The 23,458-nt window shown below is 39.6% G+C and overlaps 1 protein-coding gene across 1 annotated transcript in view; it reads left to right on the top strand.

Moving 5' to 3' along the window:
* Positions 1–1,165: 1,165 nt before the first annotated feature.
* The window catches only part of PTPRD (protein tyrosine phosphatase receptor type D), a 455,736-nt gene continuing 433,443 nt past the window's right edge, over positions 1,166–23,458 (top strand). Inside the window, exon 1 of the mRNA XM_054178769.1 lies at positions 1,166–1,640. The gene's annotated coding sequence lies outside the window, so the exon portion shown is untranslated. The remainder of the gene's footprint in view (positions 1,641–23,458) is intronic.

The raw sequence follows: 23,458 nt of genomic DNA on the forward strand, positions 1-23,458 counted from the left end.
CTGTGGCATGGAGGACAATATGCTCCAGGCTTCTGAAGATGGTTAAAAGCCAACAGTGAAGTTTTCCAAAGCTCATTGTACCTGAATCACATTGTTTTCAAGTACATTTTATGTGCTGCTGCTTCTTTGCAGAGGATTAGGCAGGCTAGATTAAGGAAAACAGGGACCTTTTTAGTACTACGATATACCACCGATTATGACAAGCAACATGTGGTGTCATTTCAGAATGTGACCATTCTTCAGGAAGCCAATTAGGGAACCCGCGGATACGTAACGGTGCACACCTGGGACAAGAAGTTAGGCATCATAACTCCCGTGAATTTCACTTGTCCTGGGAGGCTTGAGGAATGGAACATGGGAAGACAACGGGCAGCGTCACTCGAAGCAGGCTGGCGCTGACAGCCCTGTGGCCTGGTCTCCACCCGGCTCGGCGGCCCCACGTCGGCCGGGCTGGTGTGGCAGTGGGCGCCCCCCCGGGCAGACACGGAATGACGTCAGCCTCCCCTCCCCCAGCGCCTAGCCCCACGCGGGTGTGCGTGTGTCCCCGCGTGGCGTGTGGCTCCGTCCTCGGTCAGCCGCGGCCCGTGCTGGGGCAGGCGGTGCCCGGCCCCCTCCATCGCTCTTCTCCGCGCACCCCCGCGCACACATAGGCGTGCAGGCAGAGAGCTCGGCAGCAAGCTTTCTCTAGCGCTTGGGGCCAGGCAGACCCTGGGATCCACACAGCGTAAGAGGATTAAAAAAAAAAAAATCAAAAAACCACACACACACACACACACACAAAAACACCACAAAAAACCAAAACACCACAAACAAACCCAACCCCAAAACCTCAAACCCACGAAACAAGAGATCGTCGTCCCCAGGAGCCTACAAACGCCGTCTTCCTTCTCTGGAGAAGCGAGGTGGGGTGGGGGGAGGGCTGCTCGAGTTTCGGCTCCCAGGGTCGGTTTCTGGGGATTTTTCCTGTGTCTCTGCCCTCCCCGCTCCGCCCGCCCCGTGCCCTCTTCTTTCGCTTTTGTTTGCACTGCACTTTTTCTGGAGGGGGGGCGGAAGAGTGGGGGAGAGCCCGGGTGGGCGACCTCGCTGCTATTTGTAGCGGAAGAATCGGCTACAAGAGACCAAGGGAAAAAAGGGAAGGGAAAAAAAAATTAAAAAAAAAAAAAAAAGGAGCGAAGGAGGAAGGAGAGAGAGGGAGGAGGAGGGGAAACGGAGCAGCAGCTCGGGAATAGAGAGCGCGCCCGGGAGCAGCAGCAGCAGCAGCAGCCACCGCCGCAGGAAGAAGAAAAGAAGAACAGAGCGTAACGGAGCAGAGCGGAGGAAAGGTGGCGCTGGCAGGAGGAGGCAGGCGGAGATCTAGCTCTTCTGGATGCTGGATTTTCGGACTCTAGTTGATTCTCTTTCTGCTCGGCGCCGGACTCTGACAGACACGCACCAGTACCAGCAAGCAGTAGCGGGGAGCTCAGCTTGTAGCTGCTGATGCTGCTATTAGTACAGCTACTGCTGCCGGGCTTGGATTAAATTGGCCGCCCCGGAGACGAGCGGGAGCAGTAGGAGGAGGTGGCGGCAGCGGCGGGAAGCGGCAGCGGGCGCGCAGGCGGCGGCGGCTTTGCTGCTGGGATCGCGGAAACCAGGATGACCAGGTAACTGCCCCGCTCCTGACCCGTTTTTTTACCCCGGTGCCTCTTTAGGCGCCTTTGTGAGTGTGAGCGCGCATCGAAATATGCGTGTGTATGCGCGCGAGACGGTGCGCGCGCGTGTGCAGCCTGGCACGCTCGTGCCTCACACGCAGCTCTGCCCCCGCCTGCCCCGGGGCTCCCCAGCGGCGGCTGCCGGCCCGCTCCCTTCTCCTCTCCTCTCCTCTCCTCCTCCCTTCTCTCCTCCTCTCCGGCCGGTCTCTCACCCTGGCGGCGAGGCCTGCTCGGGCGGCCGCGGTGCGGGGACGGGAGACGGAGCTGGATAAAGGCGAGTGATGGATCGGAGCCGACGTTTCCACTGAATGCCACTATACACGGGCGGGAAGAGTGGAGGCTACGCTAATTACACATTGGCTGTTTGCTTTGGCGAGGGAACGGTTATTAAAATTATTTTGTTTAACGGATGGGTTGAAGGAAGGTAGAAGGGGTGAGAGGCGAGGCACGTGCCGCTGGAGGGGGATTGTTGGGGAGAGTGGCCGGTGGGGACCCCGGGCGCCCGTCCGAAGAGCGCTCCGTTCTCCTCCTTCCTTTTTTCTCCTCCTCCTTCTCTTTCTTCTCCTTCTCCTCCTCCTCCTCCTCCTCCTCTCTCTCTCGGCGGAGCGGAGAGGCACGGAGATGCGAAGCTTTTCACAGGTTAGGCTTTTAATTTTTTTGTTTACTTTCCCGAAACCACTTGAAAGGCAGCGCATCGGCCTGAAAACTCAGTTTTCCGAGCGCTTTCAAAGAGGTTCTTCAATTTGTTCAGCAAACTTAGCAGCTCCCTCTGCACCGTCTGGCCACGCGAGCAGGCGCTCCTCACTGCTGCAACCGTGCTCTCCCCAGCTGGCAAATAAAACAGTGGTTTTGCCTGTTTCCTATCCCCTCCCTCCCCGACAGAACGGTATTATTTCCTTTTTAAGTGATTACCACTCACCCTTGCATATATGGCTTTTGAATGTCCGGTTCTCCTTGTTACTTCTCCAGACTGCTGTCATGCATATTTTATTGTTTTGCCCGGCCTTTGGACAGTTACTGCTTCGTGGAAGGAGGCAGCTTCTTCACTATGCTTATCATGTGCATATTCTTGGCTTCAATATACACAGGAGGGTCATTTTATTTACGCAGAATAGTTAGGGTTTTATGTGTTCCTTCACTTGTCGCCTAAGACAGTGTTGCATTTTAGATGGGTCTGTAGATGCTCATTTGCTTTGGAGAAGCTTCTATTAAATTTAGGATTAATGTGGGAAGTTACGATTGTCTTCTCAGTGTTTCAGAGCTTGCTTGCAAGATGCCTTTTGTTTAGGCACATGCAACTTCTGTCATGTTGGGACATGTATCAGAATTTTTGCTGCAGAGATTAAAAAATGTGTATGTACCGTACTTCTTCCTCTGTTATCTTATAGTAGTTTGCAATGTTGTAACATCGGAACTTTCTTTCTGTAAGAATGTATAGTAAATAGCATCATTTTCTCCTGGGGCGAGAGCACACTAAGCTGCTACCATTTTTATTATTAAACAGAGCAACTTGGAAGAAGAAAAATATTCTCCCCTCTTCTAAGTACTATCATATGTACTTGTATCTTACCTTAGATGGCAGGTTTTTGATAGGTTCTTTGAAATCTGTCTCAGGAGGTATGCTATTACTATTTTATTTCTTTTAATGTGTGAAATTGACAAACTGGTCAGTTCAATAAATTTAGCTGTCAAATGTTACCCAGTCAGAATTGCTAAAATCTGTAAATGTACTGGCATGTGATTTTCAAGACAATGTTACAAAGAAAGGAAGAAGGATTTAATGAGAGACTTTTTAGAGTAGCTTTCCAGGTATAGTTTTGTCACTTGTGGTAATATGGTGGCATATATTTAGACTTTTCTCAATGCATAAATGATGTGTAGTTTATTTGTATCCACTTAAATCACGGAAAGCTTTGCCTAAGTACAAGACTTCTACTCTAAGACAGCACTAAGAAATTCATTATGGTTTGTGTGTGCTATGGCAAGCTGTAAGGAATAGTGTGTGGAAAGGAAAATGTTATCTCAGTATTTTTTGATTTCAGGAGGCCTTAGGACCTGCTTTTAGACCCATCAGCCATACTACTTCTAAAACTGATGCTAAAGAATAATGTGAATTAAGTGTTCTGCTGTGATGGTTATGTAACTCGAACACTAGCACTGTCAGTGAACTCAACCAATGATAGTAAATCAGTGCTTAATCTTAGGAGAGGGTTTGCCAGATCAGACTTTGGCATGTGCAAAAGAGTGAAATGACTGGAGATTGAAATCAGTCAGGTCAGTGATTCATCTTTCATTTTTAATATTGCCCGTGATTCCTACATTTGAATAATGCAGGGACCAACACTACACAAGCTGAAGAGCAGGAATTCCCCTTCATTTGCTGTTGTGTGTGCTGAGCCACTAGGGGCCTGTATAAACTGCTCTCATGCAGCAAATACCAGTACATGGCATATGCTCACTCTTTCACCAGATGTTTTTTACACAGGTGTCTAATGTCAAAAGCAAAGTTGCCAGTCATTTATTCCTTACTAATAAATGAGACTGCAGTTACTTAGGAGATGAATACAAATTGTGTATTATTTTGTGGGTATTTTTACCCCATTCCATCCACTTCTTCCAGACCTGTATGGTGTCAAACATAGTTATTTCCTTCCTGTTTTCCTCAGTGCTGTGGCAATTGGGGGTGAATATTGACCGCGGAGGTGCAAACGTGTAACAAAATTAGATTTGAGTGTCTCCCCACATTTCTATAAGCTGAGAAAATGAGATTTGTTGCCTATGTGTTTCTTCTATTAGATTAGTAATGGTACTGTTCCATGCAAGTGTAGGGTTGAAAGATAAACTAAACAGGATTACTTGAAGGCAGGAACAGACATAGATTGATGGTGTATTTAAACTAGCTTTGTAAGTGTTATATAAGTTTGAGTGTGGCTAGAGTGTAGTCAGCATTTATGTGATCCAGGTGGAAGATGCACTACACATTTTATAGTGTTAGTTTCAGAAATTTAAAATCCACCATCAGTAGTATCTTGATGGACATTAAGCAGTAAGGTCAAGTATACTTACACTGCTCCATTGTTGGTTTTCATTTTTTTCAGACTGATAAGGCAGACAATTTGTAAAAGAGCACAGCTGAAATATTTGCATATTGGATTTCCTTCAAAATGAACTTCCGTTACTAAGCTCTTTGAAAATTCTAATTTAGAAGGATTTTTAAGCAGAATCACAGTAAGGTCATACGATCAAAATGCAGTTTTTCTGTGGTATGTTAATTTTTTAATAAGCTGTCTTCAGAACAGCGGAGTTTTTTATGTTGTGGTGTTGGGGCATTTACAGCAAGAAGCTTTTTGTCATATTACTGATGACAGTCGTGCAAATACTGAGTTTAATCTTCTGAAATATGTGTATGCACACATAGGTAAAGTTGTGATGAAAATCCACTTTAAAGATCTTCTCAAATGATAGATGTATGTTCAGAACTCTTAAGTCTTGCTTTAGTGTGAGTAAACCAAGATGATGTCTCCAAAATGCAGAGGATAGGCACAACATTTGCACTTGGGATATCAGAAGGAGTAATACAGTACATGTCTGCAAATCATTGTACGTAGGTTTGTGGGAGTTTTTAACATTTTGTTCTTCAGGAAATTGAGAAAAAGATACTTTAAGTTCAGCATCAGAGTCACGTAATGCCATCTCTTCCAACAGGAGCGTACGTTTTAATTCTGTTTAAAAAAGGTGTGACACAGTGAATGTACAGTTTCATGTATCTGTGAGTTGCTTACTTATTTGCTTAATCCTTGTTTTCTTTGGAACAGGCCTTAAATCAAGCTAATTAATGAAAGTATGCTGGAAACTTGGCAGCCTAAAGCAAGAATCTGTGTTTAAAAATGCTCCTTTATATACTGTCAGTGAGTAGTAGCAAAGAGGAAGTGTTACTTCAGGTCATCTGCTACAGTGAGAGCTGCAGTACAACTGGAGAAATCTGGTGATATAGAAAAAGATTGCATGAGAGTGCTTTGCCGGTAAATTCCTTTGCAACAAGCTTCACTTCACTTGTTTAAGCCGCCGTGTGCTGGTATAGAACCATATGTCTAGTACTGTGCAATTTTAACTTATATTGCAGCTCAGATGGCTTTTGGTTGGTGATTGATAATATTTATTAAAACACTGCATGTTTGTGTCTTTCTATAGGAAGTGAATAGCTAAAATTAAATGAAAATCAACATGAAATAATATGAATGGTTTGTTTGAAGAAAAAAAAAGATTAAGTACATCACTATGTAAATATTAAATATGTAAATATTAAAGGCGTTTGCTTTTTAAAAACATCATTATTATTCATGTTCTTTCAATTCATAAAAGTGACAATTTATACTAGATTCTGTTTATCATCTTATTTTTAATTACATCAGCAGGTATACTCTGTTTGTATTTCCCTAAGATATAAAGACGTACAGCTTTAAGTGTCTCATGCTTGTATGCAGTGACAGCCTTCTCCATGATCTTGGTAGCACAGTAATGAAAAAAAACCCCAAGACAACAAAAAATTCCCAAACCAAAGAGTGATTGGTCTTGTAGTAGAGTTCCAAAACAGAGAATTTGGTAAAAATTGCCTCTCCTGTATACGCTACCACGGTATTGTGTGTTCTTTCAAATAAAAACAATGTGCAGAGAACTTCTTCCTTCTCTGCCAAGTGAAATTGATGGAATTTTAGGCACTTTGATTTACTGTATCAGAGGTATGTCCTAATGTATTGTTATGCACTCTGCTGTGCTTCTTCATAGTTAAGCATAGTGCAGTTATTTGAGTTTTTCAGTAATCTTCCAATTATTGGAGTCGCTCCACTGGTACACAAATTAATTTGTTGTTTGCAGACAATCAAAATGGATGTTCTGGTTAGTGCCAGCCGAACTGCTCACATATTGTTGTAGTCAGATAATGCATACTTTTTCCCCAAGCAATACATCAAATGAGGTATGTGGAGTAACACAAGCGAGCTCTTCCTTTTACAGTTCTTACTGTGCTGGAAAACACATATCTGTAAGTCAGAGTTCAGTAAGTGGTGTGTAAAATCTGGCTTTTTAAAACATAGAATTGACTGATTCTTGTGAAGAATATTGTTGGTGCCAACCTGACTGAACCAGGTCTGAAATTTGCAAGTAGGTGTACACTGTTCTTTGCAAATTTGCCCAATCCCATTTCAATTTCTGTTTATTCACTAGTTTTACATAGAAGTCTGTCCTTTTTTTTTGTTAATTACTTTGACTCACTGAAAGGAAATTCAGATGCATTCTGATAACAATGTCATAGGCTTTGACCTTCAGAAGTAATTGCTGAATTTGGACTCAGTAATTCTACTGCTTTACAATGATTGGATTAAAAAATTCTTAACTGTGTTTTTGAATTGTCTGTAGGCTGTATAATCTTAGAAAGCTTTCCCTGAAAAAGATGCATTCTGTGTATGAGGAATAAGGAGACTGTCATTTTGATTTTCCCATTCCCTTGCCTTTTCCCTTTCCCTTTCCCTTCCTAATTTTTTTCCCCTCGATTTTCACATTTGTGTACACATTTGTAAAAGCATGTACTCTTAATTGATGAATGCTTTAAGTTTATTTTTTCTCAGGGAAAAAAAAAATCTCTCTTTTATTAATGAGGGATATTCTGTACTTTTTACCTTTCTTTCATCTCTTTATGCCACAGAGAGATGGGGTTTATGAGACAGATGTGTGTCACCATTTGTAGCATAGAGACATAGTTAATTTGTCTGTGATCACCTGCATGATTAAATTTCTGTGAATCACTCTTGATTTTTTTCTTAAAGGAAGAGGCTTCCCACTCCCCCCCGCCCAGGCTGTGGTGTATGCTGTAGACAGGGAGGTCTTTTTTTTTTTCTTTTGTGAGATGTAGTTTATAGATGTATGGCTAGAGATTTCCTGCCCATGCTTTTGAGTGATGTGAACATCAGGTGCATCATTTCTTTACCTGCTACGCTACATTTTATTAAAATGTTTTAACAAATGTACAGTGTGTTAATAAGTGTAAGCATTTGGTTATTTCACATCAACAAGCACGCAGCTGCATTTTGCATGTTAGAAAACAAGTTTTTTTTTTTTAAAGAAAATGGTTACTAGAATGGTTTTTAAGAAAATGGTTTGTGGTTACTAGATTAAAAATTGCTTATGTGTAGATAAAGGTAATGAAATTGGTGTGAAAATTTTCTAAATCATTGTTCAGAAAATAGGACAAGAAGTTTTATTTGTTTATTTAGGTTTGTTTGGGATGATAGTGTGTCTTAGAAAGCTGCTTAACTGCTACCCAGTGCAGCTGTCCTTCCCTGAAAGATTAGGTTTCAGGAGCAATGATGGATGTTGAATGCCTGTAGCCAGTTGTGGGGTTTGCTCTGAGGTCAGTGGTGCTGATGGAGGATAGGAATTTATAGCCTTATGTCTCTACACCAGTGTAACCAGTAGCATTTCTCAAGGAAAAAAGAAAAACAAACATGCAACCTTTCCCCTCCCCCCTCCCTCAAATTAGGTATGTTGTGTTCATTGCTGAGATTGTATGCAGCATAGTTCAGAAAGCTATCTATGCTAGTGAGAAAAAGTGAGTGGATTTGTGAGTAATGACAGATTTACTCATGAGTGTGCCCTTTTGTTTCACAGAAACAGCCAGAAAATAGCTATAAAAAGAAAAGACAATGGTGTGACCGTATTTAGATTTTCTTAACATACCATTTTACAATCTGTTAAGAAATTTGGAATTTGCATTGTTGACTTGTTATTTCAGTTGTTTTGGATATGCTTAAGTTTTTTAACAGTTTACTGAGCATGAACGTACTCTTTTTTATATGAAGATATGGTGTGCTTTTTTAACGGGAAAAGAATAGTAAATTGTTTTCAGCAAGCTTAACCAAGGTTAAGCTGATAATCATCAGTAATGAAAGGGTATGTATTAATCAGTTAGAAAGGGTAAATGATATTGAATGTTACCTTTTTTTAGTTTGGGTATCACAATATGTATTTCCAATAGAAAGGGGTAGTCTGACCTGTCCTTTCAAAGAGTATGTTAAGATTAGACTTTCAGGCTTCATTTATTGACTGCCTGCCTTCCCTGAGCTGTTTGTTCCTGATACACAGTGATTAACTTTTACAAAGTGGCTTTTGGTAGAAAAAGGTGTACAATGAAACATGGGTTTACTTTTAAGCTTGCAAACCTTTTTGAGTTGTTTGTATTAATTTATACCTTAATGTGGTTATAGGTGGATTTTTTTTGTCAAGCATCAGAACAGCCATTCTAGTAGGCTCAAAGCCCTAAGTGATTGGTGAGAAAGGTTTCCTTTGACAGAAGCATTGTTTTGATCAGATCCATGATGCCTTTGCTTAAATGATATAACTTTTTACCTCAGGTAGTCCTAGCCATGGTTAAATTCAAATATGAGACGAAAGCTTAACAAAAACACCTGATAAGCTGATTTACAGTTATCTCATGAATCAGGGAGTAGGAAGCATTTTTTGGTAAAGAGAAACATGTATCCAGCAAGAATCGATTTAGAACAGTTTTGCATCAAGGAAATGGCGTTTTGCCAAATGCCTATGTATTTCACTTACTGGCAACATGCCATCAACTTTTATTTGGAAAACTGTCTTTGCTTAAGTAATAAATATGCACTATTTGGTAAACTCGTGATGCATTTTACTATAAATAACAGATGGATTCAGTGGCTGGTGCGTGTGGGTTTTTTTGTTGTTTTTTTTTCTCCCCCTTTTATTTTCCTTCCAATTAATTAATTAATTAAAAGCTATTCCACAAACATTGGAGTTTTGCAAAATATCATGAAGTGTATCAGTGACCTAATCTTGATTGACAGAATTTTCCGAACAGCTGAACTGTTAATGCTTGACTTGTTTGGTGATTTGGATATATTTGGGTATTACTTTTCCTTAATGTGAGAAGCAATGAATTTTTCAATGTTGCACGACATGTGAAAGAAAAAGTATAACATTAACGTGAAAAAATGTTTCATTTAGTTGTTATTATTGATACTTTAATGCATTTTTTTTAAAGGGTAGTGGATAATCAAGTGTAAGGTTTTTTTGTCACTAAGTCAAATACACCAAATTTACACCTGTTTGACATTTAACATTTTTTTAAAGCTGCCTTAAATGGTCATACCGATTAGATGAAAATTTTAAACCTGTCATGCGCAGTAGTTAAAACAACATTGTACTTTCTAATGCTAGCAGGTGGAACAGATACGTGTCCTTCTAGTCAATATAATCCCTAAAAGCACAGTTGATAGGACTGTATCTCTGGATTGCTTTATTAATCTAGTGTACAAAGGTAATCTTATTCCAGAGATATTAGAAAGCATGGAAATATATACTGGACTTCTTAGAGATGTGGATTTTTCTGTCTTTTGAGCAATGCTAATATAAAATCTCAGTAAATCTTTCTACTTTTTAGAAGAGGGTACATAGCCTGTAAATTGTGTAGTGGCCTTAAAACTGTTGCTTCATCTTCACAAATCTCAGCAGTCATCCAGGCTAGGGAGAGATATTAATTAAAAACAAGCAAATAGATTGTATATGAGTTGTGTGTAGAAGAAAGTAGTGATGAGATTTTTCTACCATGCTGATGAATTGATTGCTAGAATGTTTACATAGTAAGAAGTATTTAACAACTGTACTGTCTTAATAGATAAATTCTTAAACTGTGTTCCTGGTAGGTTTGCCATCTTGATGCAAAAGTTTCCCTGGCTTAACTTGATATTACAGTTGCCAGTCAGAAGATCCAGACAGAGCTGCTTCTTGCAATTTGTACCTGTTGCTGTTGTAATTTTGTTAATATCTATTTCATATTTAATGAGAAAGAACACTTGTGAACACTGAAGATATTTGTCGTGGAAGGCAACCTGAATTCACCCACTTGAACGAGCAAAGAGTAAAATTTTGCAACCTCAGAAGTTTCTCACTACAGCAAAACTGCTGCAGAATCAATGCCAAAATAAATACTATGACTGGGGATGCCCCTTCCCTGCGTCTTACTTCTCCAAGTTGTTCTCCGTCCTAGTTTTGTACTGCTGGGAACATTTCACCTGGAGATATGCCCTCAGTATGAAAAATGACGGTTAGTAAATCAAGGAGAAGTGTATGTTCCTTGAGAAATACTGACCCCTACTTCATTTCAGCTCTTCCATACTGTAAGTCATTCTGTCTTGAATGAGTCTTCAGGCATCCTTTAAAGGTAACTCTCTGCAGTAGTTTTTGCTTCTTGTTGATAGGTTGTATGTGATGGTACAAAGTCTCAAAACCTCTGAGAATGGCTTTCTAGGCTGTACTTACTTGAATTGTGTTCCAGAAATGTCCTCTGAAACATGCTGTCACTGATATTTTCACATCTTCTGTTAGGTGTTCTGGGCTTGTCCTTTTTGCATTGATCTCCAATTTGATTACGTATAAATTTGTAGAAAACAGTTTTTCAGTGTAAACTCTTCTATCTGCTGCTGTACTCAAGATTCACATGTATACCTGCACACCTGCCTTTGTGAAGGTATTTGGATAACTTTGGGCTAACTGTTTTTAAAAAAAGTTCTGTGCTTTCTCTTATGTCTCAGGTTCTTATGTCTTTTGGTTCTTCATGAAATCTTTACTTTCTCATCCACTTCCCATTGTTCACATCAGGAGGCTCTCCACATTAAGAGAAGGAACAGAGGAAGAGAAATAGACCTGCTTGACAGTGTCTACTGACTTGCTGTGTCTGGATAGCCACAGGGGTGTCACAACAAAGAACTGTCTCTTAGATATCATTTGGTGTTTTTATCTCTAGATGCAGAGGTAACTTTTGTGCAAGTACAGCCTTCCAATTAAGTCTTTATGTTATTCAGTTGAGTAGAGTTGCTTACACAGAATCACAGAATCAGCCTGGTTGGAAGAGACCTCCAGGATCATCAATTCCAACTGATCAATTAACCCTAACTAATCAACTAGGCTATGGCACTAAGTGCCTCATCCAGTCTTATCTTAAACACCTCCAGGGACATCAATGCAACCAGCTCCCTGGGTAGCCCATTCCAATGGGCAATCACTCTTTCTGTGAAGAACGTTTTTCTAACATCAAGCCTAAACTTCCCCATACACAACTTGAGATTGTGTCTTCATGTTCTGTTGCTAGTTGCCTGGGAGAAGACATCAACCCCCATCTAGCTACAACTAGTCTTCAGGTAGTTGTAGAGAGCAATAAGGTCTACCCTGAGACTCCTCTTCTCCAAGCTAAACAACCTCAGCTCCCTCAGCCTCTCCTCATAGGGCTTGTGCTCCAAACTCCTCACCCGCTTTGTTGCCCTTTTCTGGACATGTTTGAGGAACTCAACATCATTCTCGAATTGAATGGCCCAGAACTAGACACAGTACTCAAGGTGTGCCCTAACCAGTGCTGAGTACAGAGGCAGAATGACTTCCCTGATCCTGTTCCTGCTGGCCACACTATTCCTGATACAGACTAGGGTGCCACTGGCCTTCTTGGCCACCTGGACACACTGCTGGCTCATGTTCAGCCTACTATCAACCAGTACTGCCGAGTCCCTTTCTGCCTGGCTGCTCTCCAACCACTCTGCCCCCAGCCTGTAGCACTGCATGGGGTTGTTGTGGCCAGTGCGTAGAATCTGCCACTTAGATGTGTTAAATCTCTTGCCCTTGGACTCTGCCAATTTGTCCAGCCTGTCAAGGTGGTCCCAGTCTGTCAAAGTGAGTCAGCTTTAACAGATGCACAGTCCTGGTAATTTTTTTCTCACACATGACGTGGTAAAAGAGGTTCAAGTTCACTTTCTGATGAGAAACTTCAGGAGTGTAGGACAGAATCATATAATTGCTTCTATTTGAAAAGACCTTTTAAGTTCATTGAGTCCAATCATCAACTACCATGTCTGGTGCTGAACCATGTCCCTTAGCATTTCACATTTCTGTATTTTCTAAATACTTTCAGGGATGGGGATTCAGCCACTTCACTTTTTAATAACTCTTTGACTTAAGGTATTTCTTCTAATACCCATTCTAAACCTTCTGATGCAACTTGAAGCCATTTACTCTTGTCCTGTCACTTCTTACTAGGGAGAAGGGTCCAATCCCTACCTCAGATACAGTTGTAGAGAGTGATAAGGTCTCTCCTCAGTCTGCTTTTCTCCAGATTAAGCAAGGTTTCCCAAGGTTTCAAGCTGACTTCACAGAATCACAGAATCAACCAGGTTGGAAAAGACCTCAGAAATCATCAAGTCCATCACCACCTGACAGCTAAACCATGGCTCCAAGTGCCACATCCAATCTTTTTTTGAACGTTTCCAGGGACTGTGACTCAGCCATCTCCCTAGAATCAGATCTAGATATTTTTCAGAAGAGCACAAAACTACTGTTAATGTTTTGAAGCAGTGAGTTTCATGACTAGACACCGTTTGTCAGACTTTGTCTCACTCACTGTTCTTCCCTTAGTGTGGCTTTGTTTAATATGTTTAAGGCAGGTTTTCACTGTGCTTTTTTCACTAATGTAGTTACTATTCCAGCTGCTGAGCTTCAGAGATATTATTAGTTAACAATGGCTGCTTTTCTTGACTTACAGATACATATACACATATGCAACAATAAGCAGGATTTCCCCCAGCTTTTGTATCTGTAAGTTTTGACTCTGCTAGTGTAGGATTACAATCGAAAATATGGGTTGTATTACTAGATCTCTGGTGTTTCCTGGAATTGCATGTATTTATTTAGTAGCTGCTGAGGAGACCTAGGGGTATATGATACCACTACTGGCAACAAAGTTGTAGAAGCTATGAGTTTTTCTGAGAGCACAGGTAACCACACAACCTTGACACAAATGATTGCTTGTAATTTTGGTTGCCTGTTTTAATGCCTTAAAGCTAATCCTGAAGTTGTATAACATATCTGAGTCTACACAGAGTCTGAAGCTTCTCTCAAAGTTAGCTTTTTGGCTATTTGGACATGGCTTTTGGTACATGCATGTTTTCAGAGTCCTCTTCTTACAAAGACCAGTTTTCAGAAATATCTGTCACTGAGACCTTGTACTTCACAATGTGTTGCAGATCTTGTTTTGACTGTTTTCTCTTTGTTCTCTGCTTGCAAATAGCTCAGCTATTTGGTGGATTAACATTTTGATTTATCAGTGCTTTCTTTCCTGATAAGCCGTTTCCAGTTGTTGCCTTCAAACTTGCTGAAAGAAAAAAATATGCTCAGATTTTATTCTCTGTAATTTTCTTCTATGTTTTGCTGCAATGCTGGTGAATTTTTTATTTATTTTTTTTTGTTAATGGTGTGTAAACTGGGAGAAATGTAGGAAGTACATCTCAAAGCAGCTCTCCCTTACAGTATTTCCTTGAAAATACCAAAACTTGGTATCTTCCTTTAGAAGACTGTGAAAACATATTTTACATCCATTGATTCCTTTCAAATTTAGACTGTGAGAACAATAAGGCAATTTCCTGATCTTTCCTAACCCAAACTAGCGAGGCTGTGTGAAAGGGCTTAGCATGTGAATGGTAATCAAATAACTGATAATGGAACTAGCATCAGTGGACTGAGTTGAAGTTAGATTATTTAGATGGCAAGCAGGAATTAAGTTCATATTCTCAGATGGGCAGTATCTTAGATCTCAGGTGGAATAAGTAGTACTAAATGAACTCAATTTTTAGATACCTATGCAGTCTTTTATTGGTTGTCTATAAAGGGTACAAGTGGTCCTATAATAAATTTGTTTGCGGTGTTAGTTTGTACTTGAGCTATCAAAAATAGTTTTTGAACTGTGTTTTTAGGATGGCTCAGAGGTATGAAAGAATTGTACACTTGTGCATCACAAATGCACTGCCCAGACAGAGAGATTATAGAGCTCTGCAGAGTGATAAAAAATAGTGTAGTAAGCTGTACTTTGCAAAAATCCCCTTACTGTTTGTGCTGTTACATGTAAGAAAATCCTTGTAGGTATCTTCTGTAGTTTACAGTCTAGAATTTAGTCCCTAGTTTGTGTCATTGTCTAATTCCTATGAATAATATAGAAAAAGAGTCTTGTCTGTAAACTACCCTCATTTTTCCTGTTCCCTCTTATTCTTTACTAATTATCTAGAAATCCAAAGATAGCGTTGAAGAAAAAGAATCTTTATAGATATATAGCCAGAAATTACTGTAGGTGCTGAGAGTCATGTAACCAGACAGCTTGAAATGATGTTAAAAATACAGAACATTCATGATTGCTGCTAATGCTAACATACCAAATCAGTGAGGAAATAAAAATGGCTTTTTCGAGTGTTGGGATAAAATTTTTCTATTTTAAAATAGTCCTTCATTGTGGAAGGACAATCTTTGTGTGCAAGCACTCCTTGGTAATAAGAACTGTGTGCTGCGTATGACTCACTTTATTCATGCTCATACTCCCACAGTATCAAGTGAATTTAATAGCACATCAGGTTAGTAGGAGCTCTTTCTTTGTCCTGACATTCTATGTAGTAAAAGTTACGTAGTAAATATATGAAAACATATATATGAGAATGTAAGCAAGGACAGAAAGAGTAAAGAAAAATATTTAGTTTAAGATAGAATTCAGTGGGGAGGATAGGCTCACTCATACCCATAAATGTATGTCTAGGTATCTTCACAGCTATGTAACATTGTTGAAATTTATGAGGGTATAATGTGGATTTAAAAATAAGCATGTGTGGTTTAAAAACAAGCATGAACACAAGTGACTTTTTAAATTTTGACATTTAACGCTGGAGGGAAGGGAAGTGAAAAAAATACCTGCTTTGTGTTACACATTTTACTTCAGAGTGTTCAATAATAATAGCACAACTGACAAGAGATGGAATACTTTACTGCTTTAATTGGTTTATGGAAAGAATAAAAGTAATATACTAATGCTTCTATATGATATTGTTGTTTTTCTTTGCCATTTGCATACAGAGCAAGCAAGCATCTCCAGACTATTGAAATGTAAAATAGATAGGGGCTTTTTTTCTATTCATGTGTTGTGGAACACTGTCATTGACTACAAGAAAAAAATACGAATAAATAAAAGGTCCGTAACAAGACGCAGTCTGTTGTGTAAGTATGATCACTGCAGTTCATGAACACACTTTTTTTTTTTTTTTTTTTTTTAAATCTTACATGATATGTTTCATTTTGTGGGGAGTTTCTGTCTTTAATGAAATCAAAGGGCAGGACTGAAATGCTGAACCCAATCAAGCCAAGAGATTCTTTTAATTGATTCATACTGACTAATGTTTTAGTGGAAATCTATTTCAGTATTTATTCAAATATCAGCTGAGATATGTGCAAAAATTCAGAGGCATGATATATGCTGAGTTTTGTTGTTGCATCTATTCTAATATTTGTTTTCTTTTGTATTTTGTTGTCATACCTACTCATTTTTAAGACTAATATAGAAAACTACAGCACTAGATTGTTAAAGGTGAACTAGATTGCTAAAGATTTGTGAGGGAAATAGGAAAGTTTTAAATAGAAAGTTATTTTACTGCTGCTAGTGGTTTCTCCTGTGGAGGAATTGCAGAATAAAAATTCTATTGTTGTGTATAAAATGAAGGGATTGGTAAAATTTAGTTCTGAGTCTAGTAGCTGAAGAAATAAGTAGGAAAAAAAATTACAAGATAAATTAGTCTTTTTTTCCCCCCTCACACTGGGCTTGTGCTCTTCGATATAATTTTATAGTCTTGTGATTATTCACCATTATGTAGCACTGATGATGGAGAAATAATTTAGGTGAAACAGTTCATCAGTTTGTCTTTGCATTTCAAAAATAATTTTGCAGATATTGAAAACAGTGAACAAGTTGATATTTGATGTAAATCTGTGGAACTGAATGTGAATAGTAGTTGGCATTTCATTGTAAATTATGATGTATAAATAACTTACTTTCTGTGGTTTTATATGTGATGCTGTTACATATTAGTGCTGTACTCTTTGTTTAAAAAGGGGCTTTATCTTCATTGCTCTTTAGCTTTAGTGTTAACGTTCTCATAGGCATTACAACCTTTTTTCCTCAAAAAGGTTTCCTTGTTACAATCCAAGTCTTCTGTGTACCTTTTGTACATTTTTATTAAAGTGGATGAGCTGAAGAACAGAATACTTTGGAATTTGTATTTATTCATTGGAAAAATCTACGATTATGAAGGAGTGTTTTCTCTGGATAGTTATAAAGGTAATTTTAAGTCAGTGTGATTTTAACAGCTTGATTTGATGACATAGACTGACGTGTATAGCATAGACTTGCTTTGTTTTTAAAACACAATATTACTAAATTATATGAGCCACTTGTGGGTTGTCTTCTAATTTCTTCTTTGTCTAGTTGCTTCAATGAGTCTTTGATTCCTTATATAGTTTTATAGACTTCAGTACACAGGAATAAACACAGAGCTATCAGAAATCTTTCTACATGTGATAAAGCCCAATATTAATAAATCATGTATAGAGTGATAAGAATCATATGAGTCAAATAAAGGTATAGCCAGGAGGGTATTTCTTGGAATTGCAACACTAAGCTCCAGATTTCTCCTGCTATGTGAGAATAAAAGCTGTCTAGGAATTAACTTTTTTGCCTGATTTTTTTGTGGGACAGGGACTCTGTTATATACATAATCTATTATTTGTTGCACTTCTAAAGTAGTAATATAACTGAAGTCACCATTTTGGTAAGTTTTTGGTGTATGTGTTTGTAATGCACATAATTAGAAGGCCATTCTTCAACTCTGGAAGAAGGTACTAAATAGAAATCCTAATAATGGGTAGCATTAATGTTGCATAAAAATAAAATTTAAATGGAAACATAAACTAAAATCTTAAAGGCCTAATTTTGAGTTCTGTTGACATCAGTTGGAGTTAGAATACGGAATGTAACATTTAACATATACAGAATGTAACATTTAAAAGAGTATGGGCTCTTTATGGTCTCAGACAAGAAGAGCCTTCTAGGAAAATGTGTTAATTTTCTGTTTTTTCACCTTTTAGCCTGTAGATTGTATGGGCTGCTAATCCTAAAAATATTTCACTATTACTCATGATCAACTTTCTTTTCATCTTGTACTTCATAGCCTGGTTTACCGGTAATTATCACACTATTGATTGCTATTTGTGTAAAAAACCATAATGGCTTCAGCTACCATTAGCCTTGTGTTTGACATCTTTTTTGTTGTTCTGCTTTTATGACTATAAAAATATGCTGTTCCCCGCAGTCAGATTTTGGCAAGGTCTAGAAGGATTTTTCTCAAAACAGTTCTGTGTTCAGGTAAATTAAAGTCACTCTGAGAGCTTTAGGGATTACTGAATCAATGCACATCGTTTTACATAACATTTTCATTGCTGGATACTGAAATACATTTAGGAGTTGTCTTACAAGGTACCAGCATGACTTTGTTAAGTATGTATATGTTTGTTTTTTAATTTTTATTCTGTAACTGCTGTTTGTATTCAGTGCACATTATAGCTCTCTGAAGACCAAGAATACTTTTCATTATTGCTTTTTATCTGTCGTGCTGTTTGAATGATTTTACTGGACACAAGTAAAGAAAGAAATTGATATAACCAAATTATGACTTATATCTATTTCTACTCCTGGAAAATCACTAAAGGAAGAACAGAATGTGCCTTCTATAAAACACAGTATTTTACAAAGCAATTTTTGTCAAAATAGTAAATGCAAATTGTCCAGCTTTTGCTCTAGGATATAAATGTTTACAACTGCAGTTGACTTATAAAAATGATGTAGAATTAAGCCATATAGATTCATATTTTTAAATTGATAATTTTTTTCCCTAGGAAGTGAAAAATGTTATGATTACTACAAAACAGATGGGTTTCTTTTCCTTCCTTTTAGTCTCGAGAGCTCAGGCATGCAAACACACATACAGATAAATGCACACATACATAAATCATGAGAATTTCATAGTGGCTGGGGAGATTGCATGCATGTATTTGATTTAGTTACTATTTCTGCACATCAGAAATGAAATTTTGAGATTTTTGTTGATTTTTTTTTAATTAATGGGTTTTAGAAAATGCTGGCATTTCTTGAAATGCTTTTCAAATGTGTCCTCATTTAGATATACAAAGTTCTCCTGTAGACTACTGATTTTTCTACACGTGATGAACAATTTTTTCTAGTGGTGTTCTTATTCTTTGCCTTATTCCTTCTGTGCTTTCCTCACAAGTTTTAATACCAACAGTATAGCTGGTCTTTTTTCTGGTAGCATTATGTCTGAAAGCCACAATATGTATAAATGTATAGTGTATGTATATGATATATGTGATCTGTATAAGAGGATAGATGGCAATGGAAGTGTTTGGCTGGTGCTACTGTAATGCTTTGTGTGCATGCAGGGTCGTTGATGACCTGTCTATTGTACTATGAATAGGATAGGTTATTAGTTTCTGTGTAAGTACCTAGATCTGAGTCATTTAGATGCTTGGATCTGATGATCTCTGGAGGTCCCTTCCAACCTCTAATATACTGTGATACAATTTCTCTAATTAATTTTAGGTACTCTTCTCTCCATAAGGTTAAGAAGTCTGAAATTCTTTAAATACTCAGTTGAGTACTGTGTCCTGTTATGGGCTCCTCAATTTAAGAAGGACATTGAGATACTTGAATGAGTCCAGAGAAGCGCAGCGAGGCTGGGGAGAGGTCTCAAGCACAAGCCCTATGAGGAGAGGCTGAGGGAGGTGGGGCTGTTTAGCCTGGAAAAGAGGAGGCTCAGGGGAGACCTTACTGCTTTCTACAACTACCTGAAAAGAGGTTGTAGCCAGGTGGGGATTGGTCTCCCCTCCAAGGCAATCAGCAACAGAACACGAGGACACAGTCTCAAGCCGTGCCAGGGGAAGCTTAGGCTTGAGGTGAGGAGAGAAAGTTCTTCACAGAAAGAGTAATTGGCCGTTGGAATGTGCTGCCCAGGGAGATGGTGGAGTCACTGTCCCTGGAGGTGTTCAAGAGGGGATTGGATGTGGCACTTGAAGCCATGGTATAGTTAGTTATGAGGTGTTTGGTAATAGGTTGGACTTGATGGTCTCTAAAGACTTTTCCAACCTGGTTGATTCTATGATTACATAAATACAGGATAGGGTGGTTGAGACTGTGTCTCAAAATTTCTTACCAGGCAGCCAAGAGGGCCAATGGCATCCTGGCCTGCATCAGGAACAGTGTGGCCAGCAGGAGCAGGGAGGTCATTGTGCCCCTGTACACTGCACTGGTTAGGCTGCACCTCGAGTACTGTGTCCAGTTCTGGGCCCCTCAGTTTAAGAAGGATGTTAACTTGCTGGAACGAGTCCAGAGAAGGGCAACAAACTTGGTGAGGGTTTTGGAACACAAGCCCTATGAGGAGAGACTGAGGGAGCTGGGGTTGCTTAGCCTGGAGAGGAGGAGACTCAGGGTGGACATTATTGCTCTCTGCAACTCCCTGAAGGGAAGTTGTAGACAGTGAATGTTGGTCTTTTCTCCCAGGTAGCCAGTACCAGAACAAGGGGACAGAGTCTCAGGCTGCACCAGGGGAGGTTTAGGTTGGATGTTAGGAAGAAGTTCTATACAGAGAGAGTGATTGCCCATTGGAATGGGCTGCCCAGGGAGGTGGTGGAGTCACCATCACTGGAGGTGTTTAGGAAGAGACTTGATGGGCCGCTTGGTGCCATGGTTTAGTTGTTTAGGTGGGTTGGATTGGTTGAGGGGTTGGACGTGATGATCTTGCAGGTCTCTTCCAACCTGTTTAAAAAAATTATTATTCTTATTATTCTTATTATTCTTCTTATTATTATTAACATCACCTGGAAAAAGATAACATTTTTTCTTTAGTGATCCAGTGTTTCTCTGTAGGGGGTATAGTCATTACTGACTGTGATTCTTAAATCTTTCTTGTCCTAAAATTGCACTGAACATTTTTGATGCTTAAATTACTTATTTGAAGTTACAGAAATTAAATGAAGAATTTTTAATGTAGCACTAATAGTTTTAAACAGAAATATTCCTTGAAAAATGTGACAGTTGAGATTTCTCAATAAAGATATTTCTATCTCTGAATTACATTACTGGTGGGATAGAAATTTGGTACCTTTGTATTAGCTGCATTATTTCTTTTTTTTTTCACATTCTATCTTCTTATATATGGAATTTAAACTAATATTTCAAAAAATAAATCACTCCAGTCTTTTCATCATCAATGTGGAATTATAATGTCTCCTTTTATTCAGTTCTAAAGCAGATTGGTCTCAAGTGACACTGTTTTGTATTTATAAGAAGGAAAATAATACATTTCTGTGAATTTTGTTCTGTAATGATGTGAAAATTAGAAACACTTCTTGAGCAAGCTGCTCCAGACTGGTTTGTTCTTTTACTAAATTTTGTTTTCTTTGTTTTGAATAAATAAAAATATTTTCTCACAGCATACATAAGTAGGAGGTAAAGTACTATAATGCTGATTAAAGTTTAATCCTTTTATGGACATCGTAATTCAGTGTGTCTTGGAAATGAACATAGAATGTAAAAACACATCCTGAAAAGATGAGTACTTTTAAGATTCCCCACAAACTTAGAGTGGCACTTATATACCTGTTTAGGTGGTTATAAAATAGTGTGAGGATGTGCTGCTTCACTGTTACAGTCAGCCTTTAGTCATTTGTGTGGATATTAAAAAAAGGATTAATTTGGATATAATAAATCTGTAGGAGTGGCTGGAAGATCTGAAAAGAACCAGTTACTGCAAAGGTAGAGTTGGCATTGCATGAAATTCACAGTTATTTGCCTTGTAAGCCTGACCAATTGCATACCTTCAGGTCACGTAATACAGGAACATTTTCACTAGAAGCTTTTGAAAGATGAGGTAAGAAAATGGACAGTAATACTGAAGTTTGAATCAAATTATTATGTCTATTTTGAGCTTTACAATCTTCTTTTTTCCCCCACCCTCCTCACAATTTATAGGCTTTATTTATGATCAATAGGTCTTTCTTGTGAGGAATGTATTTGTCCTGTACTATTCTGATAACAGAATATCAGTCTGATAACAGAATGGTGTTATCTGAATGCATTAGATCATAATTCAGATGATGTTCTGGACCTGAAATACATGAATAAATATTGTTGTCACCTGCTGTTGACTAATAGTAGAAAGCATCATTACTATGTAATCTGTTTTCAGTGTTGGATTTGCTGGGGTCCCATCATTTATCTGGGATACTGGGTCTTGTGTATTTCAAAGACTGAATGTTAATTAATTTTTTGAATTGTTTTCCCCAGCACTTGTTAAAGAAGGGATATTATGACAGTCCCAAACCATGTTTAATTAGAATAGAATGGAACGGAACGGAATAGAATAGTATAGAATAGAATAGAATAGAATTAACCAAGTTGGAAAAGACCTTTGAGATTGAGTCCAACCTATCATCCAACACTAGCTAATCAACTAAACCATGGCACCAAGCGGCCCATCAAGTCTCTTCCTAAACACCTCCAGTGATGGTGACTCCACCATCTCCCTGGGCAGCCCATACAATGGGAAATCACTCTAACACTCTCATCTTCCTCACATCCAGCCTAAACCTCCCTGGTGCAGCTTGAGACTGTCCTCTTGTTCTGGTGCTGGTTGCCTCGGAGAAGAGACTAATCCCGACCTGGCTACAACCTCCTTTCATGTAGTTGTAGACAGCAATAAGGTCACCTCTGAGCCTCCTCCTCTCCAGGCTAAGCAACCCCAGCTCTCTCAGCCTCTCCTCATAGGGCTTGTGTTCCAAACCCCTCCCCAGCTTTGTTGCCCTTCTCTGGACACATTCCAGCAAGTCAACATCTTTCCTAAAGTGAGGGACCCAGAACTGGACACAGGACTGGAGGTGTGGCCTAATCAGGGCTGAGTACAGGGGCAAAATGACCTCCCTGATCTTGTTCCTGCTGGCCACACTGTTCCTGTTACAGGCCAGGATGCCATTGGCCCTCTTGGCTGTCTGGGGACACTGCAGGCTCATGTTCAGCTTACTGTCAACCAGTACCCCTAGGTCCCTTTCTGCCTGACTGCTCTCCAGCCACTCTGACCCCAGCCTGTAGCACTGCATGGGATTGTTGTGGCCAGTGTGTAGAACCCGGCACTTAGATGTGTTAAATCTCATGCCCTGGGACTCTGCCCATGTGTCCAGCCTGTCAAGGTCCCTCTGCAGAGCTCTCCTACCTTCTAAACGATCAACACCTGCCCCCAGCTTGGTGTCTTCTGCAAACTTACTGATGATGGACTCAATGCCCTCATCCAGATCGATAAAGATATTGAACAGGATGGGGCCCATCACTGATCCCTGGGGGACACCACTAGTGACTGGCTGCCAGCTGGATGTGGCACCATTCACCTCTACTCCCAAGGCCTTGCCCTCCAGCCAGTTCTTGACCCATTTCAGAGTGGATCTTTTCAAGTCATGAACTGCCATCTTTGCCAAGAGTTTATTATGGCAGATGGTGTCAAAGCCTTTGCTGAAGTCCAGATAGACTACATCCACAGCCTTCCCCACATCCACTAGGTGGGTCACCTGATCATAGAAGGAGATCAGGTTTGGTCAGGCAAGATCTGCCCTTCCTAAATCTGTGTCGGCTGGGCCTAGTCCCTCAGCCATCCTGTAAGTGCTGTGTGATTGCACTCAAGATGACCTGTTCCATAATCTTGCCTGGCACTGAGGTCAGGCTGACAGGCCTGCAATTCCCTGGTTCATCCAACCAGCCCTTCATGTGGATGGGCACCATG

Source organism: Dryobates pubescens, chromosome Z, assembly GCF_014839835.1.
Source record: "Dryobates pubescens isolate bDryPub1 chromosome Z, bDryPub1.pri, whole genome shotgun sequence".
NCBI classification, from domain to species: Eukaryota; Metazoa; Chordata; class Aves; order Piciformes; family Picidae; genus Dryobates; species Dryobates pubescens.